Raw genomic sequence first — 25,200 nt, 5'->3', positions numbered from 1 at the left:
AATACTGGTAAATAGGAGATCTGGTAAAGAGGAAATGCACTGTGGCTTAGGAATTTAATGAAAGAGAGGAAAGGGGTAATTTTGAGCCCATTTAGAATTTACTCACTTGCTGTTCAGCCAGAGGACTTAGATTAAATTATTGGTTTTCTGTGAATCTGAATTTCCTAGTCTGTGTTGTCAGGAGAGGGATGAAACTTTGGGGAAATGCGTGGAACAGATGTATGGGAGAAGCCAGGCAGGGCCAGGATCTTGGGTCTAGGAGAGCTTCCTGTAAACTCTGTAGTCTCACATGCTCAGCTAACCTCCTTCTCCTGATTTTCTGTGGACATTTATTGATTATTTACCCTGTACAAGACAAAATTCTGTGAATTTTGCATATATTACCTCTCAATCTTCAAAACAGCCCACAAATTAACTGCTTATGTGATCCTCATCTTACAGATGAGGGAACTGAAAGCTCAGAGAAGTGAATGTTTTGCCCAGGGCTGAAGAGCCCAGCTGGGGCTGGCGTATCAGCCATGAGATGTCAGGCTCCTGCTCTAGACCATGGCACACCCGATCTCTCCTGGCAGCCACAAGATTTGGGGAAATTTCCCTCTTCCCGGGCAGTGCCAGTTTTATGAGCACGTTCTTCTTTCCTGCCCAAATTTATAGTGGGCCCCTCATCAAATGGCTTAGCTTCAACATGGAACATGTCTGTCACACAGGAAGCTGCATGCCCAGAACCTGGCCAGAGAACCAGGGGCCAAAGGCATGAAAGCAGAAAGGCAGAGGGCACTGAAGACCCCAGGCACTTGATGCCGAGGCAGGTCCTTACTCAGGGTAAGTCATTGTAGGGGAAAGTGCACCATGGAAACTAAGCTCTTGCTGAAGCTTTCGCACTAGCAGATGGGGTATGCCCTCGCTGGTGCTGGCAGAACTCTTCATGCCTGGGATCACAAGCGACCCCACATTCTTTGATGAGCCCCAGGCATCACTGTCAGCACAGGGTCATCACAGTGAGGAGGCTCAGCCTCTTCCTAACTGCATGATTTTATCTTGGCTCATTCATTTACCAAGAAACTATTGAATGCCTACTAAGTGCCAACTATTCAGCAGTTGTTTGATCAAGAAATGAGCCAACATATGAGAACAGAAGGCATCCTGCTTCTAAGTCCTAATTTTCTAAAGTATTTTTAAGATCAATCATATCCAATGGGACCATAATATTTCACACCAATTCTACAAAAAGCTACATTCAATTAATGAAAAGCCTAAGTCATCAAACATTTGAAAGGTACCATTCGTTCCTTTGAAGTAGCTACCATAAAACAAATTTTATTAATGAGACATTACAGAGGACCTGCCTCAAAGGTTAGATTAAAAAGTATTTTTGCATATCAATTCTATGTGTATGTGCAGATCTTCAAACCTGTTCTAAGGTGTCATAAAATGGTTTATTCTTAGAACACATCGTATAAATCCCGTCACATTTAAATGATTTACTCTGTGAGTAAAGGCTTACTAAGCAAGGAAACTTACATACAGACCCTAATAAATTATTAATTTCAAATAAATGTAGTCTTTCTCTCCCGTGGCTCACTTTCTGATACTTCTCAAGCTTTTCAGCACTGCCAGGTATGAGATGTAAAACAAAGTAACACCCAAATGAGTTACTTTTACTCTGAGTTACTTTTGATTCTGAGAAGAATTTATAACAGATAAGATGTTGATATTTTCAATATGTGGCTTTAGAAAATGTTAAAGTAATTTTAAAAGAAAATAAACTTAGCTGACTTGCATAAAAATTCAGCACATTAATTTAAATGAATAAAATTTAACAGAAAAGCGAAAGTATGTTATCGATACTTTGAAAGTATTGAAATATAGCAGTATATAAGCTTCTAAACAACCTACAGTTTAAAATCTCAAAAATAAAAATCTTTCACTGATGTGATACAATTTATTACTTCACGTTTCTGACACCATAGTAGGAACATTTGCTTTTTTTCTTTCACAAAAAAGCACTAAATGGTCAGTTTGCTGTTTAAAATTTTTCTGACTGCCAAATCCTTACTTTTTTTCCCAATTGCTTTATGATTCTATCAGCTGTAACATCGTATTTGCCAATTTCATTCTAAATCTTTCCTGGTCATGGTTCTGCCTGCTTTTATGTAATATTTATCCATGCCTCCCTGAAAAGCAGGAAATTGGATTTGGGCCGCTGTCATGTTTTTCCTGCTTTGAGTGGCTCCCTGGAGCTTTCTTCTTGCTCCTGTGTTTCTCTTTACCACGGACACTAACGTGCCCGGGGCGCACACACCAAAATGATGGCTTCCGACTTCTTCCTAAGTTTGCGATTAGAAGTTTTTCAAACCACACACAACTTTCTATAACAGCCTTCTCCTCTCTCAAATGAGTTAAAATATTTGCTGATACTATCGCAATCCTAGCAACAGCCAATTGGAAATGTCAGTTTTTAAAAGGTTTTCTGGGTGATGGGTACTGTAATAGCCACTGCTTTCAAGCCACTTGTGTTCCTGGAGCTTCCCAAATTCTGCCTCTTTCTGAGACCCAGTTCTTCACGTTTTTTCTTTGATTCTGCTCGCTACCTCCTACCTTTCCAATAGGTTTTCTTTCTGTTCCAGTTATCTGAAGTAAGTTACCACTTCTTGTGAGCAAAAAAACTCAGTGGTTACAATTCGGTATGGTAAAGATGTGCCACCCACCAAGTTAAGGAGCCAATGGGAGGCTTTTATGGATCTTAAAAAAAGTGATTCAAATATTTGTATGAAATAAAAAATGTGTGAGAAAACCACTGAGAAGGGAAAGAAAGAAAAGAAAAGAAAAAAAGAAAAGAAAGAGAAAAGAAAGAAAGAAAGGAAGAAGGAAGGGGACAGAGGGGGAGAGGAGGAGGGGAAGGAAGGGAGCCGGGAGGGAAGGAAATGGGCATTTGCTCCACCGGATATTAAGATAAATTTACAACAACAATATGTAAAAACGCGTGGCCCCAACAGTAGCATAGACAGATCGGTATAATAAAAATAAACCTCATAATAGTTTTAAGTATGTAATAGTTTATAAAGTGAGCATTCCAATTCAGTGGGAAAATGAAAGGACCTCATAGGAGGTCTAGGTCAGCAGGCTAACTCCCTGGGGAAAAAGATTTTTTTAACTATTAAGACTTGTCTCACATCACCAAAACTGAAAAATACATATGGCTTACTGAACAAATTAAATGTAAAACATAAAATGAATTTTGTTTTAATTTTAGAGACAAGGTCTCATTTTGTTGCTGGGCTGGAGCGCAGTGGCGCAATCATAGCTCACTGCTGTCTCAAACTCCTGGGATCAAGGGAGCCTCCCATCTCAGCCTCCCAAGTAGCTGGGACTACAGGTGCATGCTACGATGCCCGACTATTTTTTTTATCTCTTGTGTAAAGGGATCTCACTGCATTGCCCAGGCTGGTCTCAAACTCCTGGGCTCAAGCGTCCTCCCTCCTTACCTCCCAAAGTGCAGGGATTATAGGCCTGAGCCACCACACTCAGCCTGAAACCATTTTTTTAAAGCTCAAATGTAAAATGGGCAAATATAACCTAAAGAAAGAAACCACAAAGGAAAAGACAGATTTGATTATATAAAAATGAAGATTCTGATAACATCACCACAAATAAAAATAAAACACAAATGATATGAGAGTGACCGTTTCCCAAATCTTCTCCAACAGAAAATGGTAGCAAACTTCTGAACTGGGTTGTATATTAGTCAAGGTTCTCTAGAGGGACAGAACTGATAGGATAGATGTATATATAAAGGGGAGTTTATCAAGGCGTATTGACTGACATGATCACAAGGTGAGGTCCCACAACGGGCTGTCTGCAAGCTGAGGAGCAAGGGAGCTAGTCTGAGTCCCAAAACCTCAAAAGTAGTGAAGCCGACAGTCCGTGGTTGAAGGTCCTCCAAGAGTCCCAAAGCTGAAGAACCTGGAGTCTGATGTTCAAAGGTAGGAAGCTTCCAGCACGAGAGCCAGAGATTCAGGCAGTCTAGTCTTTCACGTTCTTCTGCCTGCTTTTATTCTGGCTGTGCTGGCAGCTGGTTAGATGGTGCCCACCCAGAGTGAGGGTGGGTCTGCCTCTCCTGGTCCACTCAGCCAAACAGTAATCCCCTTTGGCAACACCCTCACAGACACACCCAGGAAAAACACTTTGCATCCTTCAATCCAATCAAGTTGACACTCAGTATTAACCATCCCAGGTTTGAATGAATCTTTTTTTTTTTCCATTGCTTCTGGAAATTGAGCCACAGTTTGATGGGCCTTCCCCATTCATGTGTATAAAGGGATTTGCCTAGATCTTCTGTAATTTTACTTCTATATTTAAATTCATTTGGAATTATCCTAATGTAAGGTGTCAGGTATGAATCCAAATCATAACATTAGATGTCCCAGCATCACTTATTAAATATAAATAGCTCATGTTTTACCTACTGGTTTGAAATGATGCATGTATATAAATTAAATTCCTGTATGTCTGTTCACATGCATATTTTAATATCTGGTAGTTCTTATCCACTCCACACGTCAATTGCTGGGCTTTTAAAGAATGTTCCTGGCAATTGCTGCTTGTGTATTTTCACATATGAAATTTGGGACCAATATGTCCAATTACAGTTTAAAACCTGGCATTTCTACTGGAATCTCTTTAAATTTAAAAATTAACTGAAATAGAAGTGACATCTTTATAATGCTCAGTTTCCCAATTCTAGAACATGATATGACTTTCCACTTGCCCCTGTCTTACAAGCCTTCAGCTGTGTTTTAAAGTTTACTTTCTGCCCTCTAGCCTGAGCAACAGAGCAAGACTCTGTCTCAAAAAAAAAAAAAAAGTTTTTTTCATATAGGTCATATGAAAACTATTGAAGTCTGTGTATTAATTTGCAACCCCACTACCTTACTGAATTTGTTTGCTAATTCAGTTAATTCTCAGGTTTTCCAGGTGTAAATTCTAGAAAATTTACATCCTCCTAAATGTGATTATATTGCCTTCTCCTTACCAATTTTTTTACCACAAATTTCTTTTTCTTGTAATAGCATTGACAATTTCCTGTGCTAATAGCATTGTGTAATTCTTGTAATAGCATTGACTATTTTCTATAGTATAATGTTAAATAACAGTGAAGATAATGGTGAGAGTGGATCTTTCTTGAGCATAGTTATGGTATGTCTCCATTAAGCAGGCTTCTGGCTTTTGGACAGAGATAGATATTTTTAACTTATAAAGGCAGTATTCCACTCTTCGTATTTTGTTTTTATCTATGTTGGTTGCTAAATATTGTCCAGTGCTTTATCAACATCCACAGAAATGACCATAATATTTTTTACTTCTATTTTTAATATGATAAAATTTGTTAATAGAATTCATAATAATGAATTCTCCTTACATTTCTGAAACAAACATTTGGTAATGACGTATCATTCTTTTGATATGCAGCTGGATTTATTTTGCTAATATTCTGTTTAAGAATTTCATAAGTCATATTGGTCTATTTGTTGTCTAAAATTTTTGTCTTTCGGTATCTATGTTATACTTCCTCTAGAGAAAAAATGGTAAGCTTTTGTATTTATTTTTTTATTTTTACCCTAAGCTTTAGAAAAAGTACTGAATTTGTGGTATTCTCATATCTGGACCTAGTGACATTTTCTTTTTGATTGGACAAGAATTGCTTGTTGATAACCTTTTATATTTCTTCCATAGAAATAAGACTTTTTAGATTTTCTGCTGCCTCAGGGGTCAGTTTTGATTAATTATGTAAAAATTTTTTCAATTTATCCAAATTTCAAATGTATTTGCACAGAGTTAAGCGAACTCATGTCCTGTGTTTCTTTTAATTCTCTTCATTTCTGTTACTTTCCTCCCTGCCTTGATATTTCCTGTTTGCACATTCTCCATTTTTTCTTAACTAAATTGGATGCTGACTCTTATATTTCAGTACATTTTTGTCTTTCAAAAGCCATATTTTGGACTTATTTTGTAGTCCTACTGTTTGATTTTTCTAATTAATTTCAGCTTTTAAAATTTCTTATGATTTAATTCCATTTATTTCGTTGCGTCTTGCCTTTTTGGTTAAATTCTTTATTGTTAATTAAATTAAAATTTGAGGTAATGCATTTTTCTCTGAGCATATCAGTATCTTTATTATATTGTTTTCTATTCATTCTCTAATTTGGGACTGTGTTTCCTCTTTGATCTAAAAGTTGTTTAAACAAAATCAAGTTACTTGGTATTTACCTTTGCTTCTGTTAAATAGACTTGTTTTCTCTCTCTCTCTCTCTCTCAATCTTTTTTTTTTTTTTTTGAGACAGAGTCTCATTCTGCTGCCCAGGCTGAAATGCAGTGGCATGATCTCAGCTCACTGCAATCTCCACTTCCCAAGTTCAAGCAATTCTCCTGCCTCAGCCTCCTGAGTAGCTGAGATTAAAGGCATGCACCACCACACCCAGCTAGTTTTTGGGTTTATTATTACTATTTTTACTAGAGATGGGGTTTCACCATGTTGGTCAGACTGGTTTCAAACTCCTGACCCCAAATGATCTGCCTGCCTCAGCCTCCCAAAATGCTAGGATTACAAGCATGCACCCCCACACCCCACCCTTATTTTTCTATTCTTTGATATATCTGCTTAAAATAATGTTCTTTAACACCCAACTATTGCAAATGAGGCGGCAGAAAATTAACTCTCTCTTCCGTCTCCTTTCTCCCTTCCTCCTCTTATTTTTTTGGTAGCGGCGTCATTTCTACATGACCAAAGCCTTTCATATGTATCTTCGGTTTTGCCACCATAATCTCACGTTGTTTTAGTCTTAGTTCGTCAGTAAATGTACTCAACGCTCAGCACTGATTATTTTTGTCATCACTAGGTTGCCTGAGTATTGTCCTCTTGTCATTTTGTCATAAAGAAGAGAAATGATATTTCCCAAATGTCACAGTTTTTTCGACTTTTTGCCTTTAGACTTTTTATTTGAAGGACAGTCTTACTGGATCTAAAATTTCTGGCATATTTTATTTCCTTCAGTGTGTATAGATATTTCTCTACTGTCCCTTGACCTGGAAGGCAGCTGTGGAGAATTCTGAGACCAACATAAGTTTTCACCCTTTTAAGCGACTTGGTCTTTTTTCCTGGCTGCTCAATTGTTTTTCTTTATATTTAAAATTTAGTAACATAGGATATGGCTTTGTGAGATAATATAAAAGATCAGATTTTCCAACCAGGCTCTCAAGAATCAGACCTGCCTTCCTACTAATAATTCAAAGGATGTAGTAACTGCAAGAGACAGGGAAAGCATTAAGTCAAAGTGTGAGTGCCACTCCCCAAGGCCTTTCCAGCCACATTGGGACACACTCTGTTCCCAGCTGAGCAGCTGAGGTCTTCAGGTGATGTGCAAAGAGTACTACTTCATTATTATTATTTTTTTTCTTTCTTTTTTTCTTTTTTCTTTAGAGACAGAGTCTCATTCTGTCACCCAGGCTGGAGCACAGTGGTGTGATCTCAGCTCACTGCAACCTTGACCTCCCAGGCTCAAATTATCCTCCCACCTCAACCTCCCATGTAGCTGGGACTACAGGTGAGCGCCACCATGCCTGGCTAATTTTTGCATGTTTTTGTAGAGATAGAGGCTCGTCATGTTGGTCAGGCTGGTCTTGAACTCCTAGGCTCAAGTGGTCTTCCCACCTTGGCCTCCAAAATGCTAGAATTACAGGCATGAGCCACTGAGCCTGGACTTAAAGGAGGGCTTTACTTTCAATCATGAAACAGCACAAAGTATATAGTCCAAAAATTGGCATCTTATTCATTATGTTTCCCCTAGGTTCAATGTGGCCATTCTCTTTTCCTTCCTTTTTCCCCAGACATCCTCAGGGTGGAGAGGATGGGGTACAGACCAGCTTTTAACCCTTCATTCCTACCTGGTGTTGATCGTGTCAGGTCAGTTTTCCTTGACGCAGGCTGTGCTCTTCCAGTATGTAGCTTGTTATGGTGGGAATGTTTGTGTGTCTTCCAAATGCATATGTTGAAATCTAATGTCCAATGGAAAGTATTAAGAAGTGAGGCCTTTGGGAGGTGATTAGACCGTGAGGGCTCTGCCCTCGTGAATGGGATTAATACCCTTAGAAAAGAAGCGTGAGGGAGCCGTTTTTGACCTTTCACCATATGAGGACACATGGAAGCAACTAACTATGAGGAACAGGCCCTCACTCGACAGTGAATCTGCTGGTGCCTTGATCTTGGACTTCCCAGCCTTCAGAACTGTGAGCAATAAATTTCTGTTGTTTACAAATTACCCAGTCTAAGATATTTGGTTATAGCATGTCTAACTGACTAAACAATAGGTTCAAGTCTTCTGTTATTTCAAGAATAGTTTATTTAATGACATTTTCTTATTTGTTCTGTTTCAGTGTATTCACTCTCCTCAGGAACTCCAAATATGCATATTTTCAAAATCTCTATGCCTGACTTCTCTATTTCTCACTTTAATCATTGTATTTAATGTTTTTTTTTTTTTTTTTTTTTTTCATTTCAATAGGTTTTGGTGCAACAGGTGGTATTTGTCTATATGAATAAGTTCTTTAGGGGTGATTTCTGAGATTTTGGTGCACCCACCACCTGTGCCATGTACACTGTACCCAGTGTATAGTTTTATATTCCTGACCACCCCACACCCTTTACCCTGAGTCCCAAAGTCCAATGTATCATTCTTATGTCTTTGAGTCCTCCTAGCTTGGCTCCCACATGTGAGTGAGAACATAATGTTTAGTTTTTTATTCCTGAGTTACTTCACTTAGAATAATGCCTCCAATTCCAACCAAGTTGCTGTGAATGCCATTATTTCGCTCCTTTTTATTGCTGAGTAGTATTCCATGGTGTATATATATGTGTGTGTATATATATATGTGTAATGTATATCACATTTTCTTTATCCACCAGTTGATTGATGGACATTTGGGCTGGTTCCATGTTTTTGAATTTGCAAATTGTGCTGCTATAAACATGCCTGTGCAAGTATCTTTTTCATATCATGACTTCTTTTCCTTTGAGTAGATACCTAGCAGTGGGATTGCTGAATCAAACCGTAGATCTACTTTTAGTTATTTAAGGAATCTCCACACTGTTTTCCATAGTAGTTGTACTAGCTTACATTCCCATCAACAATGTAAAAGTGTTCCCTTTTCACTGCATACATACCAATATCTATTTTTTTTTTTTAGATTTTATGATCATGGCCATTCTTGCAGGAATGAGGTAGTATTGCATTGTGGTTTTGATTTTTATTTCCCTGATAATTACTGATATGGAGCATTTTTCCACATGCTTGTTGGCCATTTTCATATCTTCTTTAGAGGATTGTCTGTTCATATCCTTAGCCCACTTTTTGATAGGATTGTTTGTTTGTTTGTTGCTGATTTGTTTGAGTTCCTTGTAGATTCTGGATATTAGTCCTTTGTCAGGTGTATATATTGTGAAGATTTTCTCTCACTCTGTTGGTCGTCTGTTAACTCTGCTGGTTCTTTTGCTGTGCAGAAGCTTTTTAGTTAAATCTGTTTATCTTTATTTTTGTTGAATTTGCTTCTGGGTTCTTGGTCATGAAGTCTTTGTGGAAGCCAATGTCTAGTAGGGTTTTTCCAGTGTTATCTTCTAGAATCTTTATGGTTTCAGGTCCCAGATTTAAGTCTTTGATCCATATTGAGTTGATTTTTGTATAAGGTAAGGGATGAGGATCCAGCTTCATTCCTCTACGTGGGCTTGCCAATTGTGCCAGCACCATTTGTTGAATAGGGTGTCTTTCCCCACTTTATGTTTTTGTTTGTTTTTTCAAATACCAGTAGGCTATAAATGTTTGGCTTTATTTCTGGGGTTCTCTATTCTGTTCCATTGGTCTATGTGTCTATTTTTATACCAGTACCATGTTGTTTTGGTAACTATGGCCTTATAGTACAGTTTGAAGTCAAGTAATGTGATGCCTCCAGATTTTTTTTTCCTTATTCTTGCTTTGCATATTGGGCTCTTTTTAAATTTCATATGAATTTTAGGATTGTTTTTTCTAGTTCTTTGAAGAATGATGATGGTGTTTTGATGGGAGTTGCATTGAATTTGTAATTTGTTTTGGCAGTATGGTCATTTTCACAATTTTGATTCTACCCATCCATGAACATGGGATGTGTTTCCATTTGGTTTTGTCATCTATGATTTTTTTTCAACAGTGTTTTGTAGTTTTGCTTGTAGAGGTCTTTCATGTACTTGGTTGGGTGTATTCCTACATATTTAATTTTTTTTTTTTTTTTTTGCAGCTCTTGTGAAAAGGGTTGAGTTCTTGATTTGATTCTCAGCTTGGTCACTGTTGGTATATGGTAGAGCTATTCATTTGTGTACATTAATTTTGTATCTTGAAACTTAGCTGAATTCATTTACCAGTTCTAGAAGCTTTTTGAATGAGTCTTTAGGATTTTCTAAGTATGAGATCATATCATCAGCTAACAGCAACAGTTCAACTTCCTCTTTACCAGTTTGGATGCCCTTTATTTCTTTCTCTTGTCTATTGCTCTGGCTAGGACTTCCAATACTATGTTGAATAGATCTTCAATCATTTTAAATTCCCTATTTCAATTTGACTTTGCTTAATTTTTCTAATTTATATTGTCTATATCTTTACCAAGTTTTCCCTAGTGCAATTCTTCCTTTGCTCTTTTCAATTTGATTTCCATTTCTATGATTTTTTTAACTCTTTTCTGAATGCTGTCAGCTTGCTTTTCATTTCCTCTGATAGTCTCACTGTCTGTCCCTGAGATCTTGTGTTTTTGCTTTAAGGGGTCTTTAATATTGAATTCAATCAGAGGTTTAATATTTAGTAAGAGTTCTTTTGGCCATTGTTTCTGTGAGTATGTGTGAATACCCTTCCTGTAGTAATTTTCACTACTCCCTCCTGTACTTTTTATCATATCAGTGCTATGCTGGCTTTTGTTCCAAATTATTCACTATCAAATGAGTCGTATTTTCCACCTAATTGAAAGAGCTTGCTTGAGAGAAGGAGAGTCAACTCCATGAAGATAGATTATTCCTATGTTATTGAATTACCTGAGAAGAATTATCTTCCCAAAGCAACCTAGGAGGGCATCCAGCCTGGGCCTGCACTGTGCATCCTTGTTTTGGGGTCTGTGGCTCTTTCCTGAGGTTCGTCCTTTGCACTGGCAGCTTCCGAGTCAGCCCTCCCTTTAGAAGGCAGGGGTTGTTCTCACTCAGGTCTGCTGCCACCCGACCAGCCGTCCCTTCCTTCACCATGCATTTCCACCCCACTTCCACCCTGCATGGCCTCTGCTTGTTCTCCACTCCATCCCCCCAAATCTAGCAGCTCATGTTGTATGTGTGGGATGTGGGGTTATCACTTTAGGGGGTGACTATGCCACCTCCAGAAGCCATGTTGTTGCCGCCGTGTCCTGAGCCACGCCTCCTCTGAACATCCTACTCCACACCCCTACGCTGGCACCGCCACAGGTCCCCAGTTGTGGCTCTTGAGCTGGCCCTCTCTGCCTGGGCTGCTCAACAGTTTGGGGTTTGCCCTGATTTCACTGCATCTAGAGCTGGTAGGAGTTATACTGTGCACTACCCCATAGGCACACAGAACCAGGCAGTGTGGCGAGCAAAGGCAAATGTTCACTGAACACTCATTTCGAGGTCTTCATTCTAAACGGAAAGCTCCCCTCTATCCCATATTGTCTTAGTCCGCTCAGGCCGCCATAGCCAAACAAACACCAGAGACTGAGCGGCTGAAACCACAAAAATCTATGACCTCTCATGTGTGGAGACAGGAAGTCCAAGATCAAGGTTCAGCCAATTTAGCATGTGGTGAGGGCTCCTTTCCTGGCTTGCAGGTGGCCACCTTCTCACTGTGCACTCACATGGCCTTTCCTCGGTGCATGTGCACAGGGAGAGAGAGGGAGCAAGCTCTCTGGCGCCTCCTTGTAAGAACATGAATCCTATTAAATCATCTGACCTCATTTGGCCTTAATTTCTTCCTTAAAGGTCCTATCTCCAGATACAGCCATACTAGGGGTTAGGACTTCAACATATGAATTTGGAGAACACAAACATTGGTTTGTACTGCATGTAAACCACAACTCATGGCAGGAAATGATGTCATGAGAAGTAGAGTTAAAATCACAAGGAGGAAGTAGAAGAGGCTCCTTCCTGTCAGATCATGAAAAGGGTATCACCTGAACTGAGATGAGCAGGATGGGTAGGATTTGTACATCTGGAGATGGGGAGATGCTCCAGGCGCAGAAGCCAGTGCAAGCACAAGTGGGCAAATACAAGGCACTACTGGACTCGGCTGGAGCGGTGGTCCCAAGGCTACTGGGAAAAACACCCTCAGGACTGAGGAAGGGCAGATCATTGCCATCGAGGAAGCCCTTGGCTCCTGTGGAGAGATTTGAGACTTTGCCTCAGCACAGTCCTCAAAGGTGTCTGCAAGGGATGGGAGTGGGGCGGCAGCAGCCAGCATGGCTGGAGCTGTACCGTAGAAAGGGTGAGCCTGCAACACAATGTAAAATACATTGGACAGTGAGGGCAGATCAGAACACTGGCACACAAGTGCTAAAAAAAAACAAAAGCTAAAACTCAAGATGACTTTTTTTTTCTATATAAAATCTAGATAGTGTACGTTTCATTTCATTTAATTCAGAAATAGAAATCTATAAGAAGATCTCTAGTAAATGAACCTTCAATTTATCATTTTGAAGACAAAATTTAAACATATTCAATAATTACCAGTTCTAAGCAAAATACAGAATTCATAGAATAATAATATGTAATTAAAATATACTGTATGTGAGTCAGGCTACATTGAGCTAACCTTTTGATCTAGTATTTTAACAGCATAGGAAAAGAAATGAGGCCCACCCAATTCTGTCATGCATTCCAAATTCAGTTAACTTTAGCCGATATCTTGACAGCATTCTTTTCTTTCTTATTAAAATAAAAATCTCTTAAATGTTCAAGATAAAATCAAATGAGTATCACAGTACACAAGAAGCAGGTCAAGTTTTTCAAGAATGTTTAAAAATATTGTAGATTAAATCAATAGAAATAGAAGCATTAATTTGAATATTCAGATTTCTAAAAATTCTTGTTTGGGTCACTTGAAGAGAAGTGCAATTTTCTTTTCCTCATTGAATAAAGCATTTGGATAATATAAAGACATTTAAAGTGGGCCACCAGAGAAGAAAAATTTCACCATAGTTATGTTCATTGTAAGTCAAAGACTTTGAGGTGATATACAAATTATACTCATCTTAATACACACACAGACTTAAGGAAATTTTCCACCCCTTCAAGTAATTAATGGGTCAAATCTATCCTCTTAGAGCCAAAAAGTGAAAATCTAAATGAAGTCCTTGGTCAAGAAGTCTTGACTGAAAAGCTACCTCCTGTGTCTCTAATTTACCCTCTATAAAAACATTCATTTTTCTTTTTATCAAAAGAAATTCATCTGGGCCAGATGCAGTGGCTCAAGCCTGTAATCCCAGCACTTTGGGAGGCCAAGGTGGGCAGATCCCTTGAGGTCAGGAGTTTGAGTCCAGCCTGACCAACATGGTGAAACCCCATCTCTACTAAAAATACAAAAACTTAGCTGGGCATGGCAGTGCACACCTGTAATCCCACCTACTCAGGAGGCTGAGGCAGGAAAATCACTTGAACCCAGGAGGCGGAGGTTAGAGTGAGCCGGGATTGTGCCCCTGTGCTCCAGTCTGGGCAACAAGAGTGAAACTCCATCTCAAAAAAAAAAGAAAATAAAAGAAATTTATCTTAAAGGTTTAGGATTTCGCCATGACAAACTTATACCATCCAGTTGTGCACTTTTCTTCACTTGCTTTTGACATAAAAAACAATGGGAAGCAGCAATTTCTTTCTGCAAACACATGGCCCCAAATTGCTCAATCATCAAGCCCTTCTACAAGGAAGGCCTTTGCACCCATTGCTACATTGACCTGACACTGGTACGCATTTTACACGTTTTGTGTAAACATGTAAATTTTAGTGATTATCATTTTATTTAAAAAAGAAGCTCTTGAATATTTTTTACCACTGATTCTTGGCATTCTATGTCTTTTGCATTTGCATAATTTAAAAATCACCTTAAGCATCTATGGACATTACTAGATGACATAATTTTCATGAAAAAATCAAAATCAATTTTTAGATTAATTGAAAGGATATTTGTAATATACACTCAGTTTATAAATGTGGGTGGTGTCAATGAAAAGAGACATACATGACCTTTCCTGATTCTGGTTGGACAGATGTGTATTTTAGTGTCTGAGTTTCCATGTGTGAACACAACACTCCTGATAATTTCTAAAAAGAGCTTAACTCAAAGATGTGGAAATTGCAATGAAGGAATCAGCCCTCTAATTTGTAACCAGCAATTATATATCCAAAAAGACTGGAAACTAGGGATCAACCTGAACAAAGAAATAAATATGCAATTTGATTAAAATTATATTTTTCAGATTAGGATGCCATAAACACAATATTACTGATAAAACAATGCGTTAAGTTTTTCTAATAAAAACAAATATGGGCCAGGTGCAGTGGCTCACGCCTGTAATTCCAGCATTTGGGAGGATGAGGCAGGTGGATCACTTGAGGTCAGGAGTTCCAGTCCCATCTGACCAATGTGATGAAACCCCGTCTCTACTAAAAAATACAAAATCAGCCAGGCATGGCGGTGCATGCCTGTAATTCCAGCTACTCGGGAGGCCGGAGAATCACTCAAACCCAAGAGGCAGCGGTTGCAGTGAGCAGAAATCATGCCGTTGCACTCCAACCTGGGCAACAAGAGCAAAACTCCATCTCAAAAAAAAGCAAATTAGAGTTTAATAAACAGATTTATTCTGAATTTTTTATGATTGCAATCCAAAGAATTGTAAGATGATAAAACTGTGAGTTATCTGAAAAATTATATTGTCCCTCTTGCCATCTTGCATAAAAACTAGCCAAGGGTCAGAGAGCTTGCTGGCGGCCCCGGGCCGGGCCAGCGGCTACTGGATGTACTGAGCTCAGTCCCAGATTGTCGGCTTCTTTAGAGGGCAGTCATCTTCGGTTCCAGCCTGTATCACTGCCCTCTGTCCCTGCAGAGTTCACAGACATGCGTTTCTTCTGCCCACATGATGAAGAACAGTGGTCTGGCAGACAGCCTTGAACTAGGAACTGGGAGATGTGAGTGATTATTAGAAAATTGCTCCTTAAAGCTCATAGTGTATTTAACAGATTAATCTTATTTTCTTTTAGATGTTTTTATTTTAGATTTTTTAAACTTTCTTATTCTAGATGTTTCAAAGCCAGAAATAAAACCAGTATTGTCACAGATGACATCATGTAATTGCTCTTCCAGCCTCTCCATGGTATTTGAGCTCCCCCACCCACCGCCTCCCCTCTGATGCCTCTGAGGGACCTGGCCTTCATATGTCCAAAGGCAAATTCCAGCCCCTCTCTCCTCAAGTTTCTGTCCTCCTCCATTGCCTCTGCTAAAAATGTTGCCGTCTATCCCTTTGCACAGGCAGAAATCCAGGCATCCCTCTCCCTCACTTTACCAAGTTTAACACCATGTTCTAGCTGTTTTTTAATTCTCCAAAATATATCTTCATTCCTCTATCACCCTAGACCAAGCCACTGTCATCGCATTGCCTGGGACAGTGCAGTAGTCATGGAGCTTCACCCCCATCAAACAGTGTCCAAACAGCAGCCTCGACTCGAAATCAGTCATGCCCTCATCCGTTTGAGCCTTCCTCGGCCTCTTGTTTGGCCCTTAGAATAAGGTGACCACCCATCCCGGGGGCCTCAGGGCCGTAGTCACCTGAATCATGCCTGCTTGTCCAGCCTCCTCCAGACACCCCTCTCCCCACCCCACCTGCAACTCCACCGGACTCATCTCTGCTTCTGAACGGATCCAACTGTCCCCTACCTCAGGGCCTTTGAACAAGCCCTTCTCTTTGCCTGTGATCCTTAACGCCCCTGTCCCCTCCTGATTCCTCCCTTCTGTTCTCCTGACGCATCCCCACTCAGGCAGCCCCCCCAACCCCGCACACTGCCAACCCCAGTTCAGGCTAGATCTCCCGTCTAAGCTCCCATAGCACAGTAGTAGTGATGATCTATTTAAAGCTCCTCTTCCCTGCTAGACTGAATCCCCATGAGGTCAAGGACCAGATCTGTTCTGTCAGCCAGTGTATCCTCAGTTCCTAGCCCAATCCTGACATCTTTAGTCTCTGCTGCACATCGTGGTGGGAGAAGCCAAAGGGCCGGGAGATATTTGCCAGAGAAGCAATTAGGAAGATGGCCCAGCGCAGAGAGCTGGAGCAGAGATGAAGTCCAAGAGAAGGCACTGCCTGCGATGGGCTGCAGTAATAACCACAGCTCCTGCACAGGCAGAGCAGCTCCGATGCCTGTTGCATGAGGAGCAGAGCTAACACGGACGCATGTACCATGTGCTGCTATAAATTCCTCTGAGGTGGATGACAGCAGCTAGCAAAGCCCATTGCCCACAGTAGGCACACCACCCGCCTCAGCCGGCTTGATTTCACTGTCAGCTCTGCAAGGAGCCTCGCTGTTTAGCTAGGCTGCTGGAAGGAACGGAATGACTCAGCACTCCATCCCTTGGTGACACAGGCTCCTTGTATCTGCCTCCTTCTTGAACTTGAAGGAAAATGCCCTATTGCATGGCTCTGTCACGTAAATCACTTTTAAAAATTATTCTTCCATCTATAAAAGTATGCATATTTTGGAGCATGAGCTATCTTTATGCAAGTGGAGGGATGAATGGAATATTTCATCAGAATAACTGTTTACTGACAATTCATACTATTTTATAGTCCGTGTCTTTCGGAATGGATGGGAGTTGGTTATTCAGTGGTTTACAAAACCTTCCAGACTGAATGATGAGCTCACATCTGTTACAATTGGTATGGATGATAAAACTGGCGTGAGTTGTCCATAAATATTTATTGTCAGGAAATAGCAGTGTGTACTGCCATTTTTAGGAAAATAATGCATATTTTATTATTGATACATAAAGTGGGACATTTATGTTTACTGCACATAATAACACAGATAGTAATAAAACAATGTTCTATAAAGAATATCAGAGAGGCAGAAACAAAGATGAAATTTTGGTTTCTAAAGCTAGTTTTACAAAAACATTATTTAAAGACCACACTACTAATCTAAACCCCTTTTAAAGTATTAAAAAAAAAAAAAAAAAACTTTAACTCAGTCAAGAATTGGCAACTAATTTGCAGAATCAATATGATCATAATTTCTGCCATAGAAAGTGCTATTGTCAAAGAGCATCTCGAGAATAGGTAGTGTGTCCATGCTCAGTTCAACAGTTCCTACCTCCTCATGTGAGCCTTGGCCCTCTGTAATGAAACAGCCTCCTTACTGAGTTCTGTATCGTCCCTCCCTGCTCCCCAAAAGGCTTTTTGAGGGGAAACTTTCTGCAACAGGTCACTTTAAAACTACATAAATATGTATATGTGGTAGGTAAGTGTATGGATGTTTATGTACACATATGTATGTATGTACATATGTGTATGTGTGTGTTTATGTGAACACATGTGTAGATGTGTGCATATATGGGGTGTGTATGTGTGTGTATTTGTATATGGTTATGTATGTGAATGTATGTGTGCTTGCATATATGTAGATATGCATATGTATGCTTGTGTATGTGTAGATATGTACATGTATGTATATGAATGTGTGAGTGTGTACTGCCTCAAAGACCATCTGATTATTTTTCCCATGGAGCAGATAGCACATGAGTAGTTCGCACCTAACTTTTAAAAGTCTAGTGCATATGGGTTGGTGGCCATGGGAACAAAAGTGATTTTTCAGGACAATGTGAGGCTGTAGAATCAAGGGCCCTGAGGAGAGAAATGGCAGGCTAATGCCGGGGTCGCGTTTGCTTTGGTGTTCCTTGAAGGTCAAAAACACAGCATGCTCTCACCTTCACTTTGCAAAGTCTGAACAACATTTTAGAAACCTGGTCCCCACAGTGCTTACAAAAGACAAAGGGACCCCTCGCCAGGAAGAGCCAGTTTCCCAACCCTGGAAGCTGGGGACCCTCAGCCTTCCTGGCAGCCATTGTCCCCACATTTGTCCCCGCAGGCCACACACGCGGCCATGCTCAGCCTGTCCAAGGGAGGCCACCCAGGCCCCTCACAGCCCGCGGGATCTAGGTCACAGCTGAGCCAGCTCTGGGGATGCATTGACACTGCATTTCCTGCATGTTTATTTTCAATCCTGACCTTCTCTTAGATAACCCCAAATGGACACCCCAAGCCCTGACCATTGCACACATATTCTTTTGACACTCAAAATGGAAGCGTTTGAGCGAAGAACACCAGACACAGAACACCAGCCAGTCTCCTGCCGGAGGGTCGGAAGTATTTTCCATTCATTTAATGGAGAAAAATAATTGAACGAGGAACCCGGGTGCACGCATTGCTCTGAGTGTGGTGTGTGCAGTTGGGAAGCCTCAGAAGTGAGTGTGACCTGACCATGGCCATGCTGAGGGTTATGTGGTCTGGAGGTTCCTGGAGATTTTCAGAATCTCACATTCAGAATCTTACAATTGCAGAAACACCATAGAAGAAGGTATTTATTTGGCTTTGTTGTTTTCTTAAAAATTAAGGAAATGATTTGGAGAGACTAGGCCTCCAGGTTCTTTTTTTTCTATGCCCCACAGAATTTAGACATTATTCCGACATTTTATTCTGTATCATCTTTTAGTTGTTTTTCAGAAAAGACATTTATCTTGTGATAATGGCTCGTTGCAGAATCTCAGAGAGATTCTTGGGTTTTCTTAATTGCAATTTCACATGTGCTTGAAATGCCAAGCAATAATGGCGTTTGAAGTGGGGCTGGTGTCTGATTCACCTTCAGAGTTGTCTTGAGCTCTCAGCCACAAGAATTGTAAACTTGACAGTGGTAGAGGACTGCCCTTCCTTTCTGATGCTCCATGTGCATGGTATTCTGTAACTGCGGCCACTAAAGGCAGACGTCACTGTGGCAGGAGCCCGATGGGCCTGTGGCCCAGTGTGGAGCTCTGTATTTTGGGACTTACCTGTTACAGTTTCCGGCCTTGGTTTTCTCACCTGAAAAAGAGGAGAGTAAGCTCCGTTATGCAGGATCACTACCAGGATTAGATTCACTTACTAGCATTCTCCTACGTTTGAAATTCTAAATGAGTATAAAAGAGTTTCGCTACTGTCATACCTTTGAATGGGAACTAATACAACTAAAAATTCCATGTTGCCAAATTCATAATGCTGCTTCACTTTATGCATCAGTTTGCCTGAAATTTAAGCATAAAATGTGTTCTCGATTATCTAAGAAAAACAATGCATAGAGAAATTTTTATTACAAAATAACTGCTCATCTACACAACTCAACACTTCTGAATGGCTTTTCCCAATTACCTTTCCAGAATATACAGGGAACATAAATTAGTTCTACAGAATATCTAAAATAACTTCAACTTAGTGGGCGTGTGTAGCCAAACATCATCGAATGCACTCTAAAGAGAAATACACGTGAATTTAGCTTTGGATGTTCTTCAGGAGGGAGTTATTCAGGTGCTGCCCTTCGTCAGTGAATTAACTGTGAATTGCCACAGTGAGATCAGAGGGCTGTGCCTAGCAAAGGTGAAGCCCAGTGATAAAAGCAGTCCCTCCATCAGTGAGGACAGGCTCAGGGTCAGCCAGCTGCCATCGAGATGCCAGCCTGTGGCATGCAGATGGGAGGCTGGAACTGGTCGCTGGAAGCCACACCAGCAAATTTGGAATTCCGTGCACTGATATCTAGCCCACATGAGCAGAGCTGAGTTTGGTCATGGTATTTGCTGATGCTTTGATCTCATTGTTTGCTTTAGTTTACTGGTTCTCCTGATTTGGCTTTAAATGCGTTAGAACCTAATCAGTTCAGAGATGTCTTCACAGTGCAGTTCCTTTTCCTATTTCCAAATCGCCTCACTTAGGGACACTATAGCTGAAGAGTAGCGATTGTTCTCGTATGAATCTTGGGTCCGTTTTTCTTTTGTAAATAACTTAATTTTTTTTCATTGATCCCCCTCCATATTTCTTTCTAAATGTTTTTAATTTTCTAAATACTTAAGATAACATTTGAAATAGAATGAAATGCGAGTGAAGGAAGCCTTTTCACGCACCCGGTTCTGCAGTGTCACCCTATTAATAGCTGCAGCCTCAATTCCAGCCCCGGCCATCACAGCGTATCCGTCGGTGAAGCCTGGCTGCGTGCGGCACATGCGGTAACGCTGTCCCTGTACAATCCGGGAGGGGTTAGCCTGTGCCCTGCTTCACCTGTGAGGAAATGAAGACGGGAGCGCCGACAGGGCGAGCCGGTGCCAGGGCCGGGCCGGCGCTTGTGCCCCCCACCTTGACCACAGCACCCCCAGTTCTCTTCACATTACCCACCACCCACAAGTCACGGCTAATCCTCACCCCGTGCCAACTCCAAATTCACTGAAGTCTCATGTGCCCGTACACACACACACGCGCGCACACATACACACACACACACACACACACAGAGCAATCACTGAATAACTATCTTAATGGGGATTGGGTTACATTCATAACCTATTTTGTAGGAGAGAATTTTCCAAGGGACCAATAATGTTGACCAGCAACAAATCTAAAAAGTGCTGCTGCCTCTGTGGCCTGTGAAAATGCAAGGGACTGAGCCAACAGGAAGAAGACCAGGAGGGGCTGAGAGCCCGCGGCCTGCCCCACCCCTGGACCTGGGGCTGCCTCGACTTACCCCTTGGAACCTGGGCAAACCGCTTCACTTCTCTAAGCCTCCACCACCTAAACTCGAAGCAAGGGTGCTAATCATGGCACCTGCCTCACAGTTGAGCTACTAAGATTAGATGGAATAATGCTTTTAGGCAGAGTTCAGCTCCTGGCAATGGAACACATTCCACCTGTTAGCACTGTCGCTATTATGGTGTCATGACTCAACTGGAGAGCACTTAAGATAGTGCCTTCCACACAATGGTCAGTCATAAATGCCGTTACTTAAATGAAATCAGATATGCATGAGCTCAGCCCGAGGTCCAGGTCAGGGACAGGAGGGGCATTGGCGGGTGGGCTGTTTCGGCGGGGCCTCTTCTCGGCCTCGGCCTGGCCTCTGTGGCCCTCCACTTTCCTGGTCAAAGGTTTGTAAGCAAATGCTTTCTCCCATACCTCGGAACACAGACTTCCTTTCTGGGAGGCACTGGCCTTACCATTTAACTCAAATCCCTGTGTTCCTGGCTATCCAGTGGCCTCTCCCTGAGTCTGGGTTCTCAGGTTTCTGCTCTGCCTCCAGATGACCCCTCTGTCCACCAGAGCTGGCCTACAGGGCACCCTGCGGCATGACCCCTCTGTCCACCAGAGCTGGCCTACAGGGCACCCTGCAGCATGATCCCTCTGCCCGCCAGAGCTGGACTAGGGCACCTGCATCCCGCAGGTCCAGAGCCCCGGACCGCTGCGGGCCAGCCCCTCTCCTCAGGCAGCTAGGTTTCTCTTCATATTCCTTTTCCAACAAACACCTCTTGAACATCAACTCTTGTGGTGAGTTGACAGACACCACAGAGGATTCTAAGATGGTTCCCCTCTTCGAGGAGCCTAATTCTTGTCAATGAGATATTTTCACAATAACTTTAGAACGTGGGATTTGTCAAGGGCCTATAGAGAAGCATCAATATTGCTCATGCTTAAAAGAAAGACGAAAGTCTTCTGACTCTGACGATTCAGAGATCAAGGCACCTTCACAGATTTTCATAAGCAGAGCTGGGGAAGGAACTCCAGCAGGAATGACCCAAGAGCAGATGAGGAGCTGGGGAGGCCCTCACTCTTGGATTAATTGGAGCCTGATATCACTGGGAGGGAGGATTGGAAGACAATTGGCTTGAAGCCCATCACGCAGGTCTTAATGCCAGGGCAAGGAAGCTGAAATTTATTCAACAGATAATGGTACATTTCTGAAGATTTTCCCCAGTGGAGAAATGCAACGAGAGCTGAGCTAATAAAGGTTTAATTAGGCAGTCGTAAAGAATGAATTTAAAGGGATAGAGAGAAGGCAGGAGAGGACTGTGGAGAGGTTATTGCAACAGGAAGGTAACTTTGGAGACCATAAGGGACTAAGTGTGGTGGTGGCAACAGAAACAGAAAGGAAGAGCAGCGTGGACAGCCGAGGGGCTGGGGGATGGGCCGGGCTGGAGCCAGCGCTTCCCACACTTGGACAAAGGTCAAGACCAGACTCTTTTGGTAGCATAGTCCAGTGTCTAACATCCTTCATGGGACAACCTTTTCACTAAAATAAAGCACAAGATGTTCAGAATGGAGGAGGAAATGTAATGGGAAACTATCTCTGGGCCCTTTATTTTTTTTTTTTTTTTTTGAGACGCAGTCTTGCTGTGTCACCCAGGCTGGAGTGCAATGGCACGATCTCAGCCCACTGCAACCTCCACCTCCCATGTTCAGGTGATTCTCCTGCCTCAGCCTCTTGAGTAGCTGAGATTACAGGTGCCTGCCACCAGGCCCGGCTAATTTTTATTTTTTATTTATTTTTTTTTTTTTAGTAGAGACAGGGTTTCACCATGGTAGCAGGCTGGTCTCAAACTCCTGAACCTCAGGCGATCCATCCTCCTCAGCCTCCCAAAGTGCTGGGATTACAGGTATGAGCCACCACCCCCAACCCCTGATGTTTGTTTTAAATAACACACAATTTGAAAACATTTAAATTTCCTTTCTATTTGGCTAACCTTAATACTCTTTAATAATATTGAGTAATCTAAACCAGATTAATTCGAAGCTCTGATTTTTTGCGATTTCTTTAAAAAGACTTTCCTCCATTCCTTGTGCATTGCTATTACAGAAGACAGGTGTTACCTTCTGATCAATGAGCAGGCCATCTCCCAAACTTGCAAGGATTTTTTTCAAAGATAGGAATAGATATAGATTGATCCTGAATGTAAAAATCAAACATAGTGCTGATATTTACACATCTTCCCAGTGTATCCAGGGATTATTTGAGTCACCAGAAAAGATTTTTTGTGACTTTCCTTTATTCTTAACATGAAAAGTTTAGCAGCAAGTCAAGTTTCTGGAAAATCCTGTGAACCATCTTGTTCTTTGGAGAGCTTAATGACACCTAGGTCGTAAACAACCATCCACAGTGAACTATTGATTTCAGCTGTAACGATGGAATGGCAGTACCTTAAACCTTTCCTGCCAGCGACCGCAGTGTTGCATGCACACGTATATGCACACGTGCCCAGGTAAGCCAGTGTGTGAGCACCAAAGTTCCCTCTGTCGCTTAACATCCAGAGGCCCAAAACCAGCCCTTAACTCCATCCAGGTAAAAAGGGTAAGAAAGCGCAACAGTCTCGGCACGACAACGGAGTGACGCCTCCTGTGCTTACTTCTGAGTGATGGAAGCAGCTGTAGACCCACAGCAATGCAGCCGTCCCAGGCCTACTGCTGGCTGTGTAGCTAACAGTTACATATGAACTATGGGAATGTGATTTTTAGGAATTTCACTTATAGCCGGGTGTGGTGGCTCATACCTGTAATCCCAGGACTCTGGGAAGCCAAGGCAGGTGGATCATGAGGTCAAGAGATCCAGAGCAGCCTGACCAACATGGTGAAACCCTGTCTACTAAAAATACAAAAATTAGCTGGGCATGGTGGGGTGTGCCTGTAGTCCCAGCTACTCGGGAAGCTGAGACAAGAGAATCGCTGGAACCAGGGAGGCAGAGGTTATGGTGAGCCAAGATTACGCCACTGCACTCCAGCCTAGTGTTGGAGTGAGACTTCGTCTCAAAAAAAAAAAAAAAAAAAAAAAATTCACTTATTACCCACCTACCCATGGTTCATGAGATGAAAAAGATTTGTAACTCAAATATGTAACTTCCACATAAAGAATCAAGGAATTAAAAGGAATTATAACAACAAGATAAACATACATAATGACAGTCCACATTACCATTAGAGAAAGTGAACATAAATATGCAAATATTAAAGTAAAGTATACAGGAAATATAGGTTTATAGTGTTGTGAGTTTTAAGTAGAATTTTAATCATTTTTGGAAACTAAATAAAAATCCAGAGAAAAAGCTTATGTTTTTCTCAACATAAATGTAAAAGAGATAACTGTGAAAAAAAAATGACAATACCACATTTTGATACAATCTCATAAAGTCTAGTAACAATATCTTCTAGGGCTTTAGTTCTCTAGTTCCAACCTAGATTTTATTTTTGCCAAGATAAAACCTAGCCTGATAGCTCCAACAGCAATTACAGGATATGACCTAATTATTTCTTTACCACCCCGAAAAAAAGAATTAACTTTTTTTTTGGTTAGGAAACAGAAGATATTTTAATGAAAATGATCTAAAACAAAAAATGCAATGGTGGTAAAATAGATGAGGAAATTGTACTTCTTTGTATAAAAATATTTTTCATAAAACATTAAAAATATGTTAATGAGAATTTAATCTCATATAAGAAAGTTAATATGCTATAATATTGCTTTATGTATGTTTATACGAAATTACAGGGGAGTAAAACAAATTATGTCATCATAATATTATTTTGTATCCCCTCCAGAAATATTTTTCTAAAACCACTTAAAAAGCATATTACAGACTTAGTGAGGATGCTACCTGTAAACAAATTATTTTCATGGAGAAGCAAGGAAAATTACTAAAAACAAAATTTACATTTAAAATTTGTCAATAAAGGTCAAGTGTGCCAATGCTGGTCTCAGTTTTCCCAAATGTAAAATGGCAGCCCAAGGAAAACTGCTGGAGAAAATTGGAAAGGAAAGACATATTTTTAAGGATCACTTAGGAACCTATTTTCTTTTACAGTAAATTTTCTGACAGCCATATCATTGCACTTAATTCTACCAATCACAATGACTCAAAATTATAATTTGAAATTATAATTATTAATTAATAATTAACTTTACAGATAATTTGAAAGCTGTAGATGGATGATAGATCACCAGATAATGATAGAGAATTTTAAGATTAGAAGGAAAACAGTTTTCATCTGAATAATATGTCCATTGTAAAGAAATATTTTTAAATGGTATTTTTTATTTCACTT

At 40.8% G+C, this 25,200-nt stretch overlaps 1 protein-coding gene and 1 long non-coding RNA gene across 2 annotated transcripts in view; one reads left to right on the top strand and one right to left on the bottom strand.

Moving 5' to 3' along the window:
- Positions 1 to 25,200, top strand: part of PACRG (parkin coregulated) — a 589,608-nt gene that overhangs the window by 543,070 nt on the left and 21,338 nt on the right. The gene's annotated exons all lie outside the window — the stretch shown is intronic.
- Positions 14,888 to 21,307, bottom strand: LOC116533476. The gene is made up of 3 exons (XR_004261314.1): positions 20,864 to 21,307; positions 19,149 to 19,179; positions 14,888 to 15,235 (listed from the first exon to the last, which is right to left on the bottom strand). It is a non-coding gene; the product is annotated as an uncharacterized LOC116533476 (long non-coding RNA).

Source organism: Sapajus apella, unplaced genomic scaffold, assembly GCF_009761245.1.
Source record: "Sapajus apella isolate SASKATOON/1434 unplaced genomic scaffold, GSC_monkey_1.0 scaffold82, whole genome shotgun sequence".
Classification (NCBI taxonomy): Eukaryota; Metazoa; Chordata; class Mammalia; order Primates; family Cebidae; genus Sapajus; species Sapajus apella.
Note: the sequence above shows the minus strand (reverse complement) of the source record. Positions and strands in the feature narration are given on the sequence as shown.